The following is a 24,643-nucleotide window of genomic DNA, read 5'->3' as shown; positions in this document are numbered from 1 at the left end:
TTGCAAAATGCACGATTTTTTTCCAAAATCTCAATTTCATTATCTCCTAAAATATGTGAGGGCAAGGTAACATTAGAACAAATCTGCACGGTAATTTTATTATTATTGTTAATTTAATTCGTCAAATAAACCAATATTGTACTAAAATCACGGGGAAAATTTTAACTTATTTTTGTTGTTCAGTGTGACTGCTACGGGTTTTTTTCTAAAGATTAAATCATAACCGATACGAGTTTCGTCAAATCCGTTTTGTTCATTACAACGAGATTAAAAGATATTTAGTTATTATATAACTATTGTTCTGAACAGTCGATTTCACACCGCAAGAACAAGGGAGGACAGAAGGACCATCAATACTGATCAAATCATAACTATCTAACTTCCATCAATCCCGTCTCATCTGTTGCTTTCTTGTCAAGACGTTATATATCTATTGTAAATTTATAACTCAAAAATTAAATTCGACTAGTGAAAAGGTTTTTAATTTTTTCGAAAATAGTTGAGAATGTAAGGTCAAATCCGCATAACGTGATGCGTAGATATTAAAAACATGTTAAAATACATGTTATATAAACGATTGCGCGTTTATTTCAATTGAATTAGATCAATAATAGAAAAAATGATTAAATAAATGGACAGGTAGGTCTCGAGGCTATCTTCGACTGAAGTGACAGCAGGTACTCGGGATGGGAATGTATGGTAGGGTTAGGGCAGTAGGGTGATAGGATGGATCGAGAGAATGGTGTGAAACATTTGGAATCGGGAACGAATCATTTCGTTGACAAAAGAAATGTTGAGGTCGTTGTGGATAGAAAGGTTAGTGACGTAGTAAGGAGTTTTGGCTATTTTCTGAGGACTTTGGATTGAAAGGATTGGATGCTCTAGATGTTGGTTGGTTTGACCCAGAGTTCAACTCCGTATGTACAAAGTGGTCGTATTAATCACTAGTGGTTGGTTTAGTTTTGACGGTCAAGGTAGAATTCGACCTAAAAGTATTCGTAGTTGTCTGTGTTGTGTTAAGTTGTGCGGGGATTCCATGACAGTTTGCTGTCTAGACATAGTCCTAAGTATTTGACTTGAATGGAAGTCGGTATCTGTTTGTTGTTGATGTACAGTGTACATACCGAAATTGCGGTATCGTCCGCGTAGGTGGTATGATTGGTATTGGGGTGGAAAGGTAGGCCAGCAATATAAATTATATAAAGGGTGGGACCAAGGATGCAGCCTTCTGGGGCGCCAGCTTGTATCGGTTAAAAAGGATTTCAGGGCAAGATAAAAAGGAGTGAGTGGGTAGGACGGGTTAATAAAATATATAAAATAAAGTCACAATTTTAAATGGAATACTACAGGCTTTTTTTTTAATTTTCAATTGATAGGATATAAGAGCCAAAATCTGTCAATACTAATTAAATCATAATTTATATTGCCTTATTTTTTACATTACAATTAATTAAGGTTTTTAGTTGAGATGAAAAAAAGTTAACGGCACGAGCGGGATTCGAACCCACGATCTTCGGCTAGTTTACGCCGCTGCTCTACCACTTGACTTATCGTGACCTCGATCCACTCGGACATCAACTTCCTATCTCAGCCCTACCATTTGAGTTTTCCCTCCTTATTTTTTACGTTGGTATTGTTAACCAAGACATACAATATATCACTACTATTACAATTTGACCTGAAGGTTTTTAAAAGCGTTTTCTTAAACCTAAAAAAATGATTCACAATAAATTATTTTCCATGTGCGAAATTTGAAGAAAAAATGTGCTGAATTGAGACACAGGTAGTAAATTTTAAGCAAACTGCCCGCCAGGTAGGGAAACATTATTTAAACAAATGCCACAATTGGATTATCCCTGTCTCATATTTCACATACTCTAAGAACACAGCGAGGACGGCGGACTCCGAGGTGATCAATTGTTGTCAAAGACATAGCTAGGATTCATTTTTTTTCCGCAGATCCTAACGTATATTGAGAAAAAAAAACAAGAAAGTACGATTCAAATAGTCAAAAACATAAGCTTTAATTTGACATGAAAGGAACTTTTCAACAATTAAGTAAATTTTAATAAAACGGTTCCCACAAAAAGTCTTCCAGCTCTATGTTAATTATATCAAAACATTTCGTTTGTGTAAGTACAATTATTAAAATAGGTTCATTGTTTATTGATTAAGTTGGGATAAAAAAAATTCCCTTCAGACATGACTTAAACCAGTGGATCTTTCCTTAGTCCTGATTTAATGAATCGCTGTTTAAACCAAAATTTAGATTAATTCATAGACAGAGTTAGTCTGAGGAATAAAACAATGCCTCATTACCGGCTGTGGGAGGCTGAAGAAATTTTCATTGGAAATTCATCCTTAATTGTATGAGAGAAAAAGGGGGAAATCAATTTATTTGCATTAGGTGGAGCACTCTCGTAAGTTTCATTCCTCCCCTTTTGTATAAATATTCATTGTATTCCATTGACGAACCAGTCGGAAAGGTAAATTCAGGTTTCGAGTAATGAGGAAAAGCTCAAGCACAAAGAAAAAAACCAGGGGGATCAATAGAATAACCGCAAGAGACTGAGTTTTTTGAGTTACCTGGAAAACACTATAAAACTAAGTGTGCAACTTTGACATCTAAAGAGTAAATTTTTATACATTTCTAAAAATAAAAGGTTTTTATTCAAAATTTTATCATCCCTGGTCCGCCTATTCTCGCTTTTCTTCATCAGCGATCATTAGTTTTTACCTCGTAGTCATTACATTCATTACAGACCACCCCTTTAAAAGTTTCAAAATAGAAAAAAATATATATTTGTTAAACGGAAAAATCATATTAAAAATTGTTAACAAAAACCTTTTATAATTTTTAAAACCCACCGGTCACAGATGCAAACAATATAAAATTTATTTTTGATCAGTGTATTAGAAAAACATAAAAAAGATTGTAGTTCGGTTGTTTCCCATTATTTATGGCTGCCGGACACTTTTTAACCTTTTAGTCATATCGTGTGGGCCTCACCCTGCTTATAACCCTGGCAAACAACCAGCGAACGACGACAAAGATGGACCAAAATGATAGAAAACGGCTCAATTATAATTTTATAAGCAAGCAGACCCAAAGAGAATATCTTTTTTTTTCTTTTACCCTTCCACCTCCCCGCCGTACCTAAGGGAGACCCCATACCGGCGGACCACGGCCACTAAACTAATTTAAATGGAATGCAAGTTTAGGAGATCTCATTGTGCTTAACGGCTTCCTTCAACCTTTCCCTGAAAGGGAAGACCCAAGGAAGAAGGGAAATATTTTTCTTATTATTAATTTATCTAATCTAATAGGTCTCCCCCCTGCTGGTTAATCCTTTTGAATACACTTTCTAATAAAGATATGTAAACAATATTTTAATAAATAACTAACAATTATGGGTACAAGGAGTAACCAGCTCGGAATTAAATGTTCAGGGAAACGCTAAGATCTAACAAGTAACTTATCATAGGAAGAAAAAAAAAGAAAAAAGAAAGAAAGAAAAAACTAGACTGGTACTTTATCGACTATAGCTCAGCTAACAGGCTTGAGGACCTCAAACGTCCTCTTTTCTTTAACCAGTTCGTTGAGTGTCGGTTGCCAAGTGTGGCGGAAGAGGAGCTTTACAGGTTCCCTCGCACTCTCAAGGAGGGAACAGTTGAATAGTCTGTGTTGGACACTGTCATCAACTCCGCAGTCGGGACACAGTGGACTGTTAGCTCTACGGAATCGGTGCAGGTAAGCGTTGAAATTTCCGTGACCTGTCATTATTTATGTGATCCAGAAATCTGGTTGAAACCACTTTGCTCTTGCTCGGTCCTCAATACTGGGTAGAAACTCGTGGGTTAACCTTCCCTTGGTGCTTCTGTCCCATCTTTCCAAACTGTAAGGATCTCCCGGAACTGCTTTCTAGGTGCAGTTCGTAGCCTTTCCCTATATGACGCATCCAAATTTACCATTGTTGACTTCTTTCCATCTTTTAGCTGCCGGATTGCAATTCTACTGTGGAGGACAACGTCTCTTGGTGCACCGGAATCCAGGACTTGGAGGGCGTGAGTAGGGGCTGTCCTATAAGCATTAGTCGTTCTCAGGAGCGCTATTCTTTGACTCTGCTCGAGGATGGCTCAAAGAGAATATCTCAACTTTTAATTTTAAATTATGAACTTGAATCAAACAATTTGGACAAAATTTTACCGGGCCTGGTCCGCCTAGACTTGTTTTTCTTCCCAATTGACTTTTAGAGTACATCACAGATCAGCTACCACAAAAATAAAATATTATTCCGCTACTTTTGAAAAAAAAAGTATATAAATTATTTTAAAGGTGTAAATTTTTATATATCCTATACTGTTCAATATCAACATAGTTCATATCAACTATAGCATAAAAACAGTCATTACGATATTATGTTGATATTGTGTGATAAGTTTTAAGTCATTTGGTCTAAATGGTTTACCCTGTCTCATCACCCCGCAATTTGGCGTTTATTATGAGCAATGATAGGTTTTCATCTTGTGATCAAAGAATTCATCAGAAACCAATAAGTACATTTCATTGTCGAAATTCTACTTTATAGATAAATGGAACTGGCCCATCATCATATCCATTATTGAAATTCCCCAGTTTAAAAGGGAAAATTGTTGAATCAATATTATTGCGTTAACAAAAACGATTGTTGGCAAAAATCCTTATCGACCGGAATATTTCTGCATTCATTGCCTTCGTCCCACCCTCCTCGGTTACTTTTGCCAAGTCGGGATCGGAAATTTTGCTACGAGGTCCTTTGATATTCAGCCTTATCTTCCAATAGGAGATGGGAAAATTATTTCTGTTTATTTATTGCCAACTTGTATGAATGCCAGGTCAAAAAGGCATTATGGAAATAGAACAGGAGATTGCTTGTAAAGACAAAAGGGATTATTTCAATAAGCAGCACAATTGAAAGAAGCCAAGGAAATAACCGAAGGACAAAAATTGGCCTTTCAACGGTGTAAATCATTAGATCATTGTGCTATTGTTGTATTTAATGTTCTAGGTCTCTTGTGGTATTTATAAATAAAAAATACCGTAAGAATATTAAGTTAATAAATATCGTTTGGGCCGATAGTAATTGATAATAGTAATCTAAAAGCGATTTTCGCATGTTCTAACCGCTAATTCCCTAACCGTTCGGAGGCCTCGGCCAATTGCACTGGTTTGTCGGATGCTGCTGCAATTTGGTTTAATCAGGGTCGTCTATTGATTTGATAGTCGTGTTGATATTGGGACGATTGATTTGTAGGAGGAATAGCAAACTGGATTACAATGTCCCAATGCTGATTTACTATTCACGATCAGGGAATTGTACGGTTGATTTATACAAGACGTCCAGCGAGTAAAACCCCTGGAATATTGTCCTCCGTGAAGCTCAAACTGGGGAGCTAACGGGACATAGTTATACATAGAGGTACCTTTTCAAATCTTAAATTTAATAATGTATTCTTTTATTAATAACATATCAAAATCCCGATGTTTCCTGACAATTAAGAATAGCGAGAAAAAAATTAACTTTTAAATTTATTCTACTTAAATTAGCCTACTGTCACACTAAGTCCACACTGCAAAATTAGCCTACTGTCACACTAAGTCCACACTGCAAAATTAGCCTACTGTCACACTAAGTCCACACTGCAAAATTGATCTAGAAAGCTTCTAAGCGCAACTAGCAAGACATCATACAAATTCCCTTCAAAATAATCACTTTTTCTAATAAGGAGATATGCGTCCTTGGAGCACGAAATTTAGTTTTATTTTAATAAAAGCTCTGCGATGTACAATAAAAAAAGATGTTACCATAAAATCAGAAAAGGAAAGAATCCTCGTTTCACCCGAGTTGGCGGACCACTTCCACTTTCGGTCAGGTCGTTTCCTTCGAGGCTAAACGGTTCAAACCTTGATGAAATTAAACCACGGAGAGCGACAATTTCAAGCACAATGTCGATGAAAAAGAAAAACTGTTGGAATAATTAATTGACGAGTAGTTTTTAACCAACAACGTGTTTTCAGCATGGTGATTCCGTAAATTCATCAGCTTCAATTTCCTAAGCCGTCAACAATAACAAATTCTACTATTTTGTAAACTGTAGTTGACTGCAACGGGGAATTCTATCGTTTTGTGACCTCTCGTTAACTTCAGTAATTATTTATATAATTTTGTCAAATATTTTTAACAGAAACGACCAATTCTATGATTTTGTAAACTGTAGTTGACTGCAACGGGGAATTCTATCGTTTTGTGACCTCTCGTTAACTTCAGTAATTATTTCTATAATTTTGTGAAATATTTTTTACAGAAACGACCAATTCTATGATTTTGTAAACTGTCGTTGACTGCAACGGCAAATTCTATCGTTTTATGACCTTTCGTTAACTTCAGTAATTATTTCTTGAATTTTGTGAAATATTTTAAACAGAAACGACCAATTCTATGATTTTGTAAACTGTAGTTGACTGCAACGGGAAATTCTATCATTTCAAATACTGTTTTCGTTCCCCCACGCATTTCTTTTGTTTAATAAATGTCATCAACCGTAAATTTTCAAATTTTGTAAACTGTTGTTTTTGAAACGCAGTTTCTTTGATATCGTATATTTCAGTTACTAGTACGTTATAGGATGGCGTGCAATATCAAATAACTAGCACAATAAATTAATTATTATATAATTTGGCAAAAACGCCTAACGAACTAGTCACTGATCGTTAATTTTGAGACTAATAATTAATATAATACAGATTATGTTATTATATTGTTTTCATGTATATTTAAAAGAAAAACGTCTAGGTTTTATTAACTTTAACTTGATTTATTAAATGACTTAGACTTTCCTGGACGAATGTGAATGGATCTAAGAGTTTTCGAGATCGATTTTTTTTCTTTTTATTGTATATTATAACTACATGCATTTTGGTATCTAGTAATAATATATGAATAATTAATTAAGAAAACAAGAGTGGAGAAATTACCCACTGGTAGTATTCCTAACTATTCTTTATTCAATTGTCACTGGATAGAAGATCCCGTGGCCGTCGTCTTTTTAGTCGGCGAAGAGGGTTGGATGGAATTCGTCGAGATGAGAGGATTTGAATTTGAGGATTTATAGTGGTTGGAAGGTTTGTGAAAAATTGTTGGTAACGGGAGTGGTTTACATCTTGGACAAAAGGAATATTTAGGTCTTTATGGGTAGTGTCGTTGGACATATAAAAGGGAACATTAAGGATTTTTCTGAGGATGATGGATTGTGGTCTTTGGATGCGTAGGATATTGGAATGTTTGGCTGAACCCCACACTTCCAGTGCATAAGTCCATATTGGCTTCACTAGGGTGATATAAAGTCTTTTGTTTAAGAGAGGAAGGTTAGAACGTCTGTCAAGAAGTCGTGAAAGTGCTCTGTAACGTTTCATAACTTCTTGTCGTTTCAGTCGTGTGTGGGGACTCCACGTCAGTCGTTTGTCAATGTATAGTCCTAGGTAGCGCACTTGTCCGCAATTGGGAAGGGTATTTGATTGAAGTAGACGGGAGGAGGGATCTTTTTACGGAGATCGCTTTTTAAAAAGAGACTTTCTGCCTCGTACATGATATTTCCCAACTTTTTGCCATATTTAATTGGCATCGTTATTAGTTTTGAATTCACAAACATGTTTACAAATTTAAGTTGACGATTGTAGGACAAGAAGCTAACTTTCTTCTTTCTTTAGCTGCTCTAGGAGCATTAATTTTTTTTTTTGTTTTAGGTTATTATTGATTAATTATGTTAATTTGTTATATATAGTTTATAATGAAAAGGGGGTTGATGGTAATTTATTCTATCTGGCACAGATGTCGTAAGAATATGGTAGATATTTATTGTAGTTTTTTAAATTATTTACTATCATCGAGACTATAATAAGGCAATAAATATTAATATTGTTCATGCTGAAAACAAAACTTATTTTAGTTTTTATGAATCTTTTATTTCGTCGTTAGCAATCCTGTTTGCCTGCCCATCCTCGCTGGTTTGATCTGTCAAACGCGTTTCCAAATTTTTCGTCATCTTCAGTGTGTCCGTGCATCTTTTACTATCTTACTTTTATCATTTCTATAAATTTTTAAATACTAAAGTGTCCAATCTGCAGTATATGTAACTAAAGTGCGCCCATTCAAAGCAAAAGGTGTTTCGAAATTGGCATTTGCCCAGAGTGGTCGAGAGTAATTACGCAAAACCAACGGGGGGAGGTCCTTTTTCCGTGATAAATCATGTAAAAACATTAATTCTATCACGGTCGGCGTTTTTTGTCGCAGATTTCCGTACAGCGGGCCGTTTAAAAGGGCCGGGACAAATTGCAGATTCTTTTTCTACGGAGAAATGTTCCGTATCATTTGATAAGAGTATCTTTCAGTACACATCACCCGCAGAAAAACGACATTAACCAAAATCCTCGGGCTCCAGAGGGTAAAAAATGTCAAAGTTTAAAGCCTATAGAAAGATCGTTTATACAAAAATTACACTCTGTATCGAATGTTTGCCATGTTTTAAATTCTCATTTATTGGATAAAATAATTAAAAACGTATGAATAACCTTCCTAACAAATTTAGAAATCAAAATCACGAAATATCGTTCTCTCTTCGTTGAACTAACTTAATAGCAATAATAACACATTTAACACAAGACCTCTCTCGCAGAGAAAAAATAGAAGCTTCTCATGGCTTGGTTCTTTACAGAAAGAGCATGCCGACGTTTTTAAGAATCTTTCAATTAATTAAGGTTTTTAGTTGAGATAAAAAAGTCAGTGTTACGAGTGGGATTCGAACCCACGACCTTCGGCTCGAAACGCCGCTGCTCTACCACTTGAGCTATCGTGCCTTCGACCACTCGGGCACTAACTTCCCATCTCAACCCCACCTTTTTGAATTTTCCCTCCTTTTTGCCATTTTTCAAATATCGTGTAATCAATTTGATTCTCGGCGACAAATGAAATGGTCACGGAGAGCTTTCATGAAGATATACTTCCGTTTAATTATTAAATCCATTGCAGTTCGTGGTCCGATTGACCAATTAACATTTTTCAATTAATTAATATTTATGGGAGGTATTGGTTGGGATAAAATAGATCCGAGCGGATTGTAGTCACGATAGCTCAAGTGGTAGAGTAGCGGCGTATCTAGCCGAAAGTCGTGGGTTCGAATCCCGCTCGTGACACTGACTTTTTTATGTCAACCATAACGCCCTAACATCTTTAGAAATCAAAATCCCAAAAGATCTTTCTCCCTTCGTTGTACTATCTAAATAGCAATAATAACACATTTAACACAAGACCTCTCTCGCAGAGAAAAAGTAGAAGCTTCTCATGACTTGGCTGTTTGCAGAGAGAGAGCATGCCGACGTTTTTAAGAATGACTCTCAAGCACAGTAGGGAGGGTCCTCTTTTTCCGCTTACGATGTGGGTTTTTTTATTGTATATAAATATTTTTTTTTAATGTTGTGTTTTGTCTGAGTGCGTGTATTTATTTGTGTATGTGTTTAAGACCGATGGAGGAATATTTACAAAGTATCCCATCGACCCTCATATAAATAAGCTTAGTACTATTGTATGTAGATCGATGGAGGAATATCGACCAACCAGAATGAGTGTAATATACATAGGTGTGAATGTATTTATTTGTGCGATTATAGGATAGTTTTTAGTTAGCTTGAGGCTAGGGTTATATTTTGCATACGTTGGGTGATGATATGAATCTAGCTGTAATAAGCCCTTGGAACCTAACCCAGGTTGGTCGGGAAGAGACAATCTCCTGAGCATCTGGCTTAAGAAGGATACTAGTGACCCACTCGCATAACGAAGTAGGTGAACACCCATGATGTACAGGACCCTAGGGTCAGCACATCGGGGAGAGACAATCCTTCGGATGGAAGTCCAACACATTACTACTACTGCGATTGAGTTCATCATTCAATCTATTAACTTATATTTATTCAACGGAAAAAAATTTCAAAAAGAATTGATCCTCGGTGATCGCTGATCAGCTCACAGACCAACACCTAAATCTCAAAATATTCAAGTATGTTCGTATTTATAAGCGTAAAATCCACGGTTACGTGAATACCCCATTTCTTTTGTGTCAATAGTGATTTTTGATATTTGACAGCAGTATCAGTCTATTGTGGTTTTGGGACGTTACGTAGGCTGTGGACCTTCCGAGACAAGAAAGCTGTTGCCCAACCGACTTTTACTCCGCCCCACCTTCGCAACACGGCCATGTCTAGCGGACCCCTCTCGCTCGACGAGCCCGTTGTGGGTGTATTTCGAAGGGATCACAAATGAAGGCAAGTCGCTGCCGCACGGACCCAATTTCATGCGCGGAAACAACCGTTGCTGATTTAGAAAGGTCTCCATCCCGCCCTCCTCGAAAGTTTAAGGATCCTTCGATAGAATCTTTAGCCCGTGAATGCACCTTTTACCTCTCACGATCCGTGAATAGTTCATGCGGAGGACGCAATCCAAAATCGGTTACGAAATAAAAAACCTGCCGACAGTGTATGGGAAAAAATACAATCAGAAAGGGAAAAAACAAAGTTGAAAAACGGAAAACTACAGAAAAACTAAGTGTTTTATGTAACATTTAACACCTCCCAATTATGACATATTAGTCGAACATTATTTTCTAAACCCTAAATAATACAACTTAAAAAATTTGTTAAATAAATGAAGTAATTACGAGAATTAGTCATCCAGTAAAACAAAAATCTTGCCTATTTTTAATTGGGCTCGCGGGGTGTCGCGGATTTTACATCATCATGCGCTGTGACGCAGAAACAAATCCTACTACGGCTTGACACAAAATATCATGACGTGACATGTGATCAGCGAGACAGCGTGCGTAAAAAAGAATAATGTGAGTACAGAATAGGAAGGAAAATTAAAAACTTAACTACCAAAGATTAGATTTTTGGTGAAATCTAATTACTAATTTTTTTAACTGATTAATAGCTTTAAATATTCAGCTAAATTGCTTGCTTATATCATATGGTATTTTTGATAAACCCTCTTAATAGAATATCTCTATTAATAAGTTTTACAACTTTTCCCGGGGTTGCAAAGCCAATTTATTTTTTTACAATTTAACTAACCTCGTGTGTAGTTTCTTTTTATTTGTATTTATTTTTAAAGTAAACTTGGCCGAGTCATTAGCCCGTATTCTTGACATTGTACCCGAGATAATTTGACAAAACAACGAGGCTCGTTAAACCCAGTATCTTGCAACAAAACAAATAACACAAAAAAGTCCAAGAACTCAACTTCAAACTATGGCAAGAGCGATAAAAAACTATAAAAACAACTTAAATAACCCAATATTTTACTGTAGTTTTTTCCTTTTGGCGGTTGTTTTATTTTCATTTGGCACTGGTGTTTTATTATTTATTGAACTTCTCAGCGTTTTTGTGAGAAAGGGTTAAAACACAGTCAAGTGAGCTCAGAAGAGCACGAGGCCTTCCCAGCCAAATGAAAAAAAGGAAGAATGTAAGAAGAAAGAATAACAAAACATCCAAATTAGCGAAAAAGAAGATGAGATGTGCTCGAAAAGACTTCGCAGCATAACGAAAAATAAAGAACGTAACGAGAAAGAATAAAAAATAGCTACATTTTATGTGAAGGACCTCAGAAGTAAAGAATGTACGGAAAAAGACTGTGACTGCATGGGAAGGAACTAAGAGAAGCTCCGAACCTTCCCAATCAAACGAAAATTAAAGAATATAACAAAAAGAGATAACAAGACCTCCTTATTTGCTGATAAGGAGCTCAGAAAAGCTCGGAAAGAGCCTTCCCAACCAAATTAAAAATAAATATAGTAGCAAGAATAACAAAGCAGGCAAAGTTGCTAAGAGAAGGCTCGTAAAGTTCTTTTCAACCAACTAAAAATAAATATGTAATACAAGGAGAAAGAATAACAAAACAATCCAATTTTATGTGAAGAAGCTCAGAAGTTCTCAAAAAGGCTTTCCCAATTAATAAATATAAAAAAGTAAGAACAAAGGATAACAAAACAGGCAAATTGGTTGACAAGATCTAAAACACTTTCCCTATCAAACGAAAAATTAAAAGCATAAGAATAAAGAATAACGAAACAGACAAATTGAATGAGACGGATCTCCGAAAGAAGTTTCCAACTAAAAGTACGTAAGGAGAAAGTTTTTTAAAAACCTCCAAATTTTCTAAGAGTGAGCTCAGAGGAGCTTGAATAGGCCTTCCCAATAAAAGAAAAAATAAAAAATGTAAGAAGAAATGGCAAGAAAGCAGCAACCTAATTTGCTGAGAAGCAGCACAGAGGTGCTCGAAAAGTACATCTCAATTAAACGAAAAATAAAGAATATAAGAAGATATAATAACAAAACGGCTAAGGAGTAGCTCGAAAAGGTCTTCCCAACCAAACTAAACATGAAGAATGTAAAAGGATAACAAAACAAACAAATTGAATGCGAAGCTCATCGGATTTCAGAAAGTTAGTCTTTCATTAAAACCTAAATTATAAAAAGACTTATAAAACGTATTATAATATAAATTTTAATAATCAGGATGATTGAAGAATCTTTAAATCCGACTGTGTCAGCAGCTAGCTCAATTTTAATGATTTCCGGATTGTCTTACAACCGAGAACGGCGTGAAGCGGAAATGAGCCTGGTTAAGAGTAAATAGCGAGAAAAGGCGGAGGCACTGATGATCTACTGTAACCACACAGCCTTTCCTTTCCCAACAATAATAAATGCCTACAGAATAGAAAACAAAATTACAATTAATTTCGAGAAAAAACCGTCTGTACCAAACTTTCTATATTTAGATTTAAAGAAATCACAGAAAGGACAAAGGTAAGCCATAACATATTACCATTAAATAGTGAACTCTATCTGGGAAAATATATTCGTACTGTAAAATACTGATATATTTGCGGTTTCTCTAATAGAAGGACACAATGAATCAGAAACAAAACTAAACTATACCAGAAAGAAACTAGCACAGATATATAACAATTACCTTGCTGAAATCTTCAAACCAAATGAAATCTCATCAATGGCAGCTTGAAGTAGCAACCACGCCACAAGAAGAAAATATAAAGTTAGTTTCACCTAAAGAAGTAGCACAAGAAATTAAAAATTTATCTTCTAAAAAGACTCCAGGATATGACCTTATATTTGGAGAAATACAAAAACAATTGTCAAAAAAGGGTATAGTTAAACTAACATACCTATTTAATGCTGCAATCAGACTGAAATATGTTCCCAGCATCTGGAAATTCGCAGAAGTCAGTATGATAAAAAAAAAACAGGAAAACCGGGGAACGAGGTCAAATCATATAGACCAATATCGCTACTACCAACAGTGCCTAAACTCTTCGAAAAGTTATTATTAAAACGAATAAAACAGAAAAAAAGAAAATCATTCCTGACCACCAATTTGGATTCCGAACAAGACATTCAATAATAGACCAAATTCACCGAGTAACGGACGTAATAGAAAAATCTCTTGAAGAGAAACAAATTTGTTCTGCTATCTTCCTTGATGTCTCACAAGCTTTTGACAAGGTCTGGCACGAAGGACTCATCAATAAACTAAAAGGTATGCTACCAAAGCAGTCAATATTATCAGTTCCTACCAACTGACAGACTATTTAGAGTCAAACAAGAAGATCAATATTCAAAATTAAAAACAATAAATTCAGGAGTGCCACAAGGTAGCATATTAGGTCCACTGCTTTATTTGTTATACACCAGAGATTTTCTGAAAATAGATGGAGTAAAAATTGCAACGTTTGCAGATGACACAGTGGTGATATCACTAGGACCGACTATCACCCATTCAACCAAAATCCTCCAAAATGCATTTAATAAGATAAACGAATGGACAAAAAAATGGAAAATCAAGCTAAATCAGCAGAAATCAGTATCTTTACAAACAAAAAGGTAAACCATGTTCCGTCGCTCACTATCGATTGAACTACTATGCCATACGGCGGTACAGCTTTTTTTTTTTTTTTTTTTTTTTTTAATTTNCACCTCATTCTGAAACAGCGGTCAGTTAGGTAGGATTTCATTAAAAGGTAATACAGCTAAATATCTGGGAATGATCTTAGATGCCAAGCTGAGATGGAAAGAACACGTGAAGAAAAAAAGGACAGAAATAGGTTTAACATATAGACAACTATACTGGTTGATAGGACGTGGCTCCAATCTTGCTATACGAAAAATATTATTATATAAACAAATCATAAAGCCTATGTGGACAAATGGTATTCAACTATGGAGTTGCACCAAACTTAGCAATATCAAAATCATACAAACACTCCAAAATAAAATCTTACGTAACATGGTCAATACACCTTCGTACATAAGGAATAAGGACTTACATACGGATCTTAAGATCCCTGAAGTCACGGCGATACAAAGATTTGCCGCCAAACACCAGGCTCGCCTCAGCCAGCACGAGAATGTGGAAGCGACCAAACTCTTACATTACCGAAACATGGTCAGAAGATTAAAAAGAACAAAGCCATATGAACTTGTGTAGTTAAAAATGAATAATGAATAATGAAATGTAAATCTTTTATACCAATGGGTTTATAAGAATGTAAACATTTATTTATTCTATAATATTATTGTAAAATTAATGGTTGGTCTAATAAGACCAGTGTTAATAAATAAATTTAATAAACAAAAAAATATATAACAAAATAATAAAAGAAAACGTAAAATGCGAACATGAGGATGCGAGACCTCAACAACAGATATTTTGATGCGAAATTCCGCCTTCATATGGACTTAAGAATTTGTAATCCTTGGGTGTTTTTTAAAGAACAGTTTTGTGCTTTGTGTTTAATTAATTGAATTAGACAGAAGTTCAAAATTTAGAACAATCTACTTAGGGAAAATATGTATAATAATACTGTCATATTTATATGATTTTTCCTCGATAATTTCAGAAGCTCTCCTGATTTGATTTCTGGTTTGGTTTTTTATCTTTTTTGAGGAAGATATTCGGTCCGAATCTTAACAATTGTGACCGGTAGAAGAGAAAGGCATCCTAGGAAGGACGGACGTAGGCTCGCGTGGGACGGGCGCACCTGGGGCTTTTTCTTCTGGGCAACACTTCTGAGGACCTTCACCTCTTTCGCTCAGGGCAATGTGATTTGGGGGGGGGAGCGGGTTTCCTTTTAGAAGAATAAAACTGCGATAGAAACGATAAACCTCCTCGTTGATTAAACAAATCTAGAAATTAATCAAATAACCCGGGCGAAAATTGCGTGACTTGTCAGATTAGTATGACTCTAATTCGGCAAATCTCTCGTGTCGCCTTGATTTTCAAGGTTTATTTTAGCTCGAATCGGACTGAATTTCACCAAATAATAAAACCGTTTGAATTAGACAATTTACAAAACAAATTCGCTTTTAAGACTAAGATTTTAAAAAATACTAGCATACATCAAAAAGATTGCAAAATGTTAAACTCACATTGAACTTTAAAGCTTTCTTTAAATCTTATATATTTTAACAAGTATATTATTTGTTAAAATATATTTAAAATACTCCTAGACGGAAGAGGCGTCAGGACGTGGGCAGGAGTTTATGTGGGAGGTCAAAATTGCGTACTTCGTTAAGTAAAAACATCGACCACCACAGGAAAATTAATTTTTATGACAAACTGGCATGACCAAAAATCAGTTGTACGTGTTATTTGACCGCTATGTTACTTTAACTCGTGATATTGGTCACAACCGTCCCATTATCCTCGGACCTATCCTAATTAAAAGTCCATCCTTCTTTAAAACAAGAATAAACCGTTGACTGATGATGACAAAACCCCACGAATGCAACTGATTTAATTGAAATAAGCCATTACATTTTATAATTTGCAATGGAATTTTTTAAGGTAGGGCTTTCGTTGTGTGCAATTTAGCGTTAAAAAGCTCCTAAAATGTTTTAATAGTATCAAATCCGCATGAATTAAAAACAAATTAGTATTCAGATATCGTGAGATGCGGTCGGGTGTGATGTAGGTTTCAGAAAAACATTTTCTTTATCGTGCCAACGTTTCGATCTTTATTGAGATCATCTTCAGGGCTCAATAAAGATCCTAACGTTGGCACGATAAAGAAAATGTTTTTCTGAAACCTACATCACACCCGACCGCATCTCACGATATCTGAATAACTATCGATTAACGGTCACTAATCTCTACACATAAAAACAAATTGTAGTTCAAAAATATCCACCAATTACTTTATTTTTACAATTCCTACAAAAATTGATAATACTATATAATCAACAGGTGATTTTAGGACGACCATCACTTAAAATTGTGAACGGTCAATAAAACAACATTTGGGTTATTTTTGTAAGCTCGTTGTGCGTGTATGGGTGAGTCTGAGAGAGAAAGGTGTGTGGAATGTGGAACGGTTCACGATTGCGCGTCACCCGAGTGTTGCAGGATCATCTCTAAACTGGTACGACCTTTGTATACAGCCCCACTGAAGGAATGTATAAATTTCTACATAAAAAATATTTATCTCAGGGGCTATTATACTATGAATAAATTTAGCCTTATGTTGAATTATTGTAATGTACCAACTAACATATTCAATTTGTCTTCACATTTACACTTATAAATACATTCTCCCAAAACAGTTAATACAAGATACATCTATCACCAAACATTTTATACAAACAATAGCAACATTATTTACAAAAATCGATATGAACAAAAACCTCTAAACATGGGAACAATACCGAACAAAAATTTTCGCCGCCGTACTGGAGTACAATTTTTATATCGCTCTCTATACGGAGCTAAGGAATGATACTAAGTGAAATTATTATTGTTTCAGTTGTATTATATAAGCATAACGAGACTTCAACACACACATAAACTCCCGAGCTTGTGCGCACTGAAAATATCAGACATTCCTTAATCAAAACTAGGAACTGGATTTATAGTTTACCATCTGGAAAAATAGCGCTAAGGATTATTTATGAAAGTATTTTTTTTATCTTAACTCACTCTATTCCACAGACCAACCAAAAACACATTTTCATTCTTGTCACAAAGTAGTCTTTATTTATTAACAAGTATCGTTTCCTCCTTTCGATTAATCTTAAAATAATATTCAAAACAAAAAATAAGCAAATAAAATAGAAATAAATAATAATTATAACCAGTAAATAATATTGTGAAAAAAATATATACATATAATGTATTAAAAACATATAAATAGATGGCCTCTCGAGAACCTGAGCCGGAAACAAGGAATCGTCCTTACGCGATTAAGAATAGGCAATACGCGGTGGACCCACGGACACCTCCTCTTCGGCCAAAGCCCGCGCAGGTGCCCCTTATGCAGAGGTTGCTCGATGTGTCCCACATACTGGAAACATGTCATGCCTTGGCTCCCTACATGGAGCGTGTAGGCATGCCATCCAATCTGAAGATGGTACTCGAGCACTGCGGCGAGTTTCAGTCCCCTGTTCCGCTTTTTAGGGGAAAGTGGCGTTTATTTTTTATTTGTCTTATGTGTTGTGTGTATATATGTTTTGTCTGAGTGCATGTATTTATTAGCGTGAATGGCGAGGGGTGAGCGTGAAATATAACATCATCGCCCCTCGAACGTTGAGAGCGTATAAGTGTGTGTTCGGGGTCGATGGCGGAATATTTATAAAAGTACTCCATCGACCCCAATCTAGATTAGTTTGAGTATAGCTCGGTGTAGGAATATCAAGTACCAAACGGAATGAGTGTATTGTACGGATGTATTTATGTGTATGAATGTATTTATTTGTATGAAAGTAGTGTTTGAAAGTGTAAATAGAATATAGACTTAGTTGGGGGCTGAAATTACCTACATGTCGGAAGCCCCAGTCAAAAAAATACTATATAAATAAATTATTAAAAATAAACATAATGTATTGGTATTGGATAACTTTTTGACGACGCATGTTATAAGAAAGTTCTACCCGAAAAGAGAGGGATAAAGAAAGAATTCTACCATACAACACCTAAAATCCAAGAAAGCTCCAGGTTTTGATCTTATTACCCCAAAAATTCTCCAACACCTTCCCAAAAAGGCCATCATATTCATTACATACCTATTTAATTCTTCGTACAACCTACTTCCCTATAGCTTGGAAGCACTAGTATATTCGAATGTTCCCTAAGCCAAAAAAAGCCAACACTGTACTACTTCATAAGGGCAATAAGTCTACTACCTATTTTGGGTAAAATTATAGAAAAACTATTGAAAAGATTTCTTCTGATTCAAAATTCTCAAAACATAATCCCAGACCATCAATTTGGTTTTCGCAACCGCCACTCGACTGTCCAGCAGTGTATCGCGTGGTAGACATTATTTCCTCCTCCTTTGAGATGGGACAGTACTGTTCCGGAGCCTTTCTTGACATAAGCCAAGCTTTTGATAGAGTTTGGGACCCGGGCCTGCTGTTCATGCTCAAGGGCATCCTTCCAACCACATACTATCTCGTACTGCACAGTTACCTCACTGACCGATTCTTCCAAGTCATCGAAGGCATTCCCTCTTCATATTTTCCTATCCATGCTGGTGTTCCTCAGGGAGCGTTCTGGCTTCCACACGATACCAGGTGTTCTCAGCTGACAAGCCATCTCATCCCGAAACCATCACATTCACATTTGCAGAAGATACAGCAATTCTCTCCAGCAACTCCGACCTTGTCATTCCACTCGAAACCTCCAACAACACCTCATACTACTAGAGTCTTGGTGTAAAAAGAAAAGGATAAAATTTAACGCAGATAAATCCACGTGCATTACCTTCACTCTTCGTAAAAAGATCCCCCCCTGTTTTCTTAAATAATATTCCCCTGCGGTACCTCGAACTGTACATTGATAAACGCCTGACGTGGAATCCTCACACACGACTGAAACGTCAGGAGGTTATGACACGATACAGAGTTCTTTTACAACTTCTTGACAAACGTTCTAATTTACCTCTCAAAAATAAAAGGCTGCTTTACAACACCATAGTTAAGCCGATTTGGACTTACGGACTGGAAGTGTGGGGTTCAGCCAAACATTCCAACATCCACCGCAATTAAACTCCCCAGTCTTTAATACTACGAAAAATACTAGATGCTCCATTTTATGTATCGAACCAAACTACACGTACAGATTTACATATCCCTTTCGTACAAGATGAAATACGTTTCCGTTTAACGTAAATTCATAAAAACCTCCCAACTAACGTAAATCAGCACATCAGAAACCTCGCATCCCGACGAATCCCTTCAAACCCTCCCCGCCGACTGAAAAGACAATGGCCGCGAGATCTCCTAGGAAGTCATGGTGATGACAGTGAAAGTGATAATGACACACGTATCAATTAAACAAACAATATTATTGTCACATTGGAGTAAAACCAACGGGTGTTTTCTCTACTCTTGGTTTTAATTTTGTATATACATATTGCCTTGCTCACTGTTACTTGTTACCTACTTTAAGGTAGTTGTAATGTACTACAAATTAAAATATATAAAAAAATAATAAAAAAAGTCATAACAGCTGAAGAGGGGAAGCCTGCAGCACTACGAAATCAATACTTGTTAATAAACAAAGACTACGTTTAATAAAATATGTATTTATTTATCGAAACATATTTTTTAATCCATTAAGTAATAACTTAGTATCCCTGACGTTATTTGTCCAAGGTGGGCTCTTTGTAGGAGAAAGGAAAAGTCCAAAAGAAATAAGGGAAAGAAAGAGAGAGAGAGAACAACAAAGCGAGAGAGAGAGAGAGAGAGAGAGAGAGAGAAAGAGCGTGAGAGAAAGGAAAAGAGAGCGATAGAGGGTGAGAGAGATAGAAAAAAACAAGAGAGTGAGAAAGAGGGGGAAGTGAGAGTGAGTGGGTGTAAGAGAGAAACAGAGAGAGAGAGAGAGAGAGAGAGAGAGAGAGAGAGAGAGAGAGAGAGAGAGAGAGAGAGAGTGAGAAAGAGGGGGAAGTGAGAGTGAGTGGGTGTAAGAGAGAAACAGAGAGAGAGAGAGAGAGAGAGAGAGAGAGAGAGAGAGAGAGAGAAAGGAACAGAGAGAAAGAGAAAGAAAGAGAGAAAAAGGAAGAGAGAGAAAGAGAGGAGAATGTGATGGATGAATAGATACACTAGACATAAACGATGATGTGTTCGTGTCTTTCCAACTGGTTCTATGTTTCTACTTTTAAATTTTTGATTGATTTAATTTTTCACTACTATGATTAAAAAGCCCATAAAGTTTTCAAATTGAAACTAAAAATTACCTTGATGTCTTTTTGCATGTAAACGTGTTAACGAGCAAGTGGAGTGTAATTTTACGGACGAAAAATTTGGTAAAATTAAAAAAAAACACCATTCAGACAATTCCTCAAAGCTCCACGACGAGTTAAAGGGGGAAAGGACAGGGAAAATTGTGATCAGGATAACTTTTACCTCGTTTCCTCGAAAAGCCACTGTCGATCGGTGATCTCGCCAAGGCGATTGCGAAAATTAAAATAAAAGAAGACAACGATTTGCAAACGGCCGATAAGAACGATTCGAACGACAACAACGAACTGTGCAAGGCGGAGAGGACCGAGCGTTAACATCGCCTGACCCCGGGCTCAAAGTTCACGAGAAAAACGAAAAAATGGCGTTAACACCCCCCGACCTGAAGCTCAGTCTTCAGCAAACGAACCTAAAGACAATCGAGTAAAAAAAAAAAAAATGGAAACGAAATAAATTTATCTTTAAAAAAAAATTAAAATAATGGCGTTAACAAAATGTGTACTGGTGTGGGTATATAGCAATTTCAGCCCCTTTTTTCTCTTTTTTTCACGACCAAGTTAACTAATTTATTAATTGTATCAGAACTGTCAGTATGTAGCCGATCTTCTTGAAACGAAATTCACTTTTTAGACTAGCTTTTGGAAATGTGAGAGAAGTCATACTGGGTGCCGTTTAAAATAAAACAAGTTGGGTACGATTTTGACCCTGTATAAATATCCTATTTCCTGGTTATATGCTGAAATAAAAATAAATAGGGGTCACCGTTTGAAATTTTTTCCTCGCTATAAAAATAAGGGAGAAAATTTAGAATGTATGGATGTTTTTAGCGTTTTACATAATTAAATCCTCGAATAGGTTGTCAGACGGCATGAGAAGTGTAAACGAATATGAAATACGAACGACGCTATTCGGGAAACTTTTTCATTTTACTTTTGCAAAGGAATTTCCCGACAGAAACGTAATTCGAGCATACTTTGTTTTAGAAAAGAGGACGGGAGTCCAGTTATGATGTGGGCCGCGGAGGCCTTGGATTCGCCCTGACCCCCATAACAGAAGCATAACGGGGAGGCCACCTTTCCTTTCTCAGTCAGCTTATCCCTCCAATCCAATCTAACCTTCCACACACGTTTTCCAGAGCTTTTAGCAAAAAAGGGAAATATCTTCTTTCCAGAGGCGTCGGCCACGAGAATAAGAACGACCGACGGCAATGCAGCCCCAACCGGAGTGGAATTCGTAAACGCATCGTCTCGAGTGTGGGCCGTCCGGAGAAAGGAGTTCTTCCAGACTTGGAATACCGTCGAATAACACGAGATGTGCTGAAATGTTAACTGCTACAACGACTCGCAACACAAACCTTCGCGTGTTACACATACAAAAAGCTATTAAACATCCAAGGGCGGAGACATTAATTAAAAACAAGGGAATAAAAGTCATATCAATAACATCCAGCTTTTATTGATAAAACCCTGAGATCTTTCAAGTAAAACCTGATATAGCAGGACTCACATAGAGGTCCACACGAAATATATTGGTGATGAACATGTTAGATTAGTAAATAAATACTCAAGGGTTGATATCCCTTAAAACCCATGTCAGATAAACAGTCAAGAGTAAGACAGGATTAAAGCCATCAAAGAACAATCTGTACCCAACAAAAGTAGCAAAAGGAATGCGCATAATTAACTATTTTCAATATAGAAATGTTTAAATTGTGGAACAAAAATTCAAAATTCTAACAAAAAAACAGGAATAAATTTTATATGTAATTTAAAATGGGATTTTTGCATACATTTGGCGTTCAAAATTAAAAATTTTAAATTAAAGCTTTGAACGGCAATAGGATAAATTAGTTCATGAGTGAATGCTTGGAGTCAGAGCTTTATAGCACTCAGAAGGGATATAGCTACCCAAAGATAGAAGGTTTGGATGTCAGGCCGTGAAATGACCTTAGCAGTTAAAACGTCCTTAAAAATTAATAATAATAACAACCGATGGGTCTAAAAATGAAATTGATGTAGGGTGTGGGATATTTGCTGATGAGTATAACCTCAGCTGGTCTCTATGAGGCATTCATGCAATCAGAAGATCATTGAACATTATAAACGAATCGCCAGGAATTTGTTATTATTTGCTCTGATTCGAAAAGTGGTCTCGAAGCAATCAAAAATAATTTCTCGGTTGAGCCTTACATCTTAGAAATTCTCAAATATCTCTATGAAATCAGAACACTCAACAAACATGTTGTATTTGTTTGGGTTCCTAGTCATGTCGGCATTTCTGGAAATGAAAAAGCTGATCAACAGGCAAGGAACGCCGCAAACCAGCCACAAAGAACAGATCAATTTCCTCTCCGTCCAGATGATATAGTCGTTTATGTTAAAAACATTATCAAACGAAAGTGGGCGGCAAGATGGAATGTCTGTAGAGATAGCATGAAAGAAATTAAGCCAGTTGTACATAAATGGCCAACTGAGGAACTTGAGAGAAAAGAACTTGTGATTCTCTCTAGATTGCGAATAGGACATATCAGGCTAATCCATAATAGGATTTTAATAGGCAACAACCTTCCAACCTCGATGTATGCGAAGTGGAGAACGCACCATTTTGACAGTAAAACATATTTTGGTCGACTGCCCCACTTTACAACCCTTTAGGCAAAGGCTCAACCTTTCGAGTGATTTACGGGAGTTACTGGGTCCCCAGTGTTTCTTTCGAAGAGCACTTTTCAGCTTTCTCAAATTTATTGAAATTTATAATGAGATTTAGGCCTATTCCCAAATTGTTATACCATTGACTGCCTGCTAATGTTTGAATGAGAGTTGCAAGATTTCTTTTTTCAGAAGTTTTTGAGGCTGCCGGAGCGGAAAAATGAAATGGAAGAAAATACAAATTGCGGGGTAATGAACTGCAATGCCTAAAATCGCAATTTAAATAAGAAAAATAGCTCCCTCAAAAAAAAAAAAAAAAAAAAAAAAAAAAAAAAAAAAAAAAAAAAAAAAAAAAAAAAAAAGTGTTATTGTGTTTTGTTTCTTATTATTGTTATGCAGAATTAGTTTATGTATCATATTTCAATGGAAGAATAAAAGGATAAGGATGAGCCTATACTCATGCTGAGACTGTTGCTAGTCTGACTCCATTATTATTATTATTAGCCACACAAGCCTATGAGAAATGTTTAAATTATGGAACAAAAATTCACAATTCTAATAAAAAAAGAAACAGAAATAAATTGTATGTGTAATTTAACGTGTGTATGTGCACTCTCAACACGACACGCAAGAATGGCACAATTACACAGAAAACAAACACTTTGAGCCCCGAAGATGATCTCAATAAAGATCGAAACGTTGGCACGGTAAAGAAAATGTTTTCTGAAACCTACAACACACCAGACCGCATCTCACGATTTCTGAATAATCATAATAACAAATTTCAAAAAGAGGAGAGAATTAATGATACGTAAATTACTTACTAATTACTTAAAAAAGGTTCCCTACAGCTTTTGTTTAAGGGGAGTAACCCACTAAACATTTTTTAAAAATCTGTTTTTATTTTTTATTTATTTATTTTTTTTTTTTTTTTGTTAGAAAAATGCTAGAAATCTTCCTGTACTTTAGGTTTAAATAAGTTGTATTTCTGATAAGTAGAAGTATTTTATTTTATGTTTTGAATTTGCATGTTTTAAACTTCTGATGAGACTGTTAACACATAGGGCCCGGTTTGAGATATGATCGTCATCCAGCTAAAAGGAAAATATTTCTGGTTGTCATTAGATTTAATACATTTTGTGACAAAGCCGACACATTTGGTTTCCCGATATTCGTTCTCTTTTTAAAAACGGTCTTTCACCTCGTCATTACAACAATTTATTGTCACAAATTGCCAAACGAAAGGGAAAAGAAAAGCTGACAATGATGGACTAAAATTTTTCACGAAAAATACCTCAAAAACACATCAAGAACGATAAAAACTTACTCTAAACCTTAGAAATTAATTTACATTGACGATAAAGGTTCTAATCGGTTGGACAATCATACAAGGGGACGACCAAGTTGGTGGGTCACGGATTTAGACTAAACTTTTTCTGGTGCTACACTCCAAAACATCGGACACATATCCCAACTTGTGAATAAGCCCCTGGTTTTGCAAAAAAAAAATTTTGAAATTTGAAATTTTCCGTTTTTTAATTATTTTATTTTGTCGTTCTATTACTCAAATCAACTAAGTGAATAGATCATTTTACAGTATGTTTTCTCAGCAACTGGTTGGCATATTTTTTTTCTTCTTTGTAGGTACATAAGACTACGG

At 35.8% G+C, this 24,643-nt stretch overlaps 1 protein-coding gene and 1 non-coding gene across 3 annotated transcripts in view; both read right to left on the bottom strand.

The window, feature by feature from the left end:
* The window catches only part of LOC106669688 (disintegrin and metalloproteinase domain-containing protein 10), a 479,736-nt gene that overhangs the window by 427,075 nt on the left and 28,018 nt on the right, over nucleotides 1-24,643 (bottom strand). The window lies entirely within an intron of this gene.
* On the bottom strand, nucleotides 8,821-8,893 carry Trnae-uuc. Its single transcript has one exon. It is a non-coding gene; the product is annotated as a tRNA-Glu (tRNA).

Source organism: Cimex lectularius, unplaced genomic scaffold, assembly GCF_000648675.2.
Source record: "Cimex lectularius strain Harlan isolate CLEC.00 unplaced genomic scaffold, Clec_2.1 scaffold8, whole genome shotgun sequence".
Lineage (NCBI taxonomy): Eukaryota > Metazoa > Arthropoda > Insecta > Hemiptera > Cimicidae > Cimex > Cimex lectularius.
The sequence above is the reverse complement of the archived record's forward strand: the minus strand, read 5'-3'. Positions and strand labels throughout refer to the sequence as shown.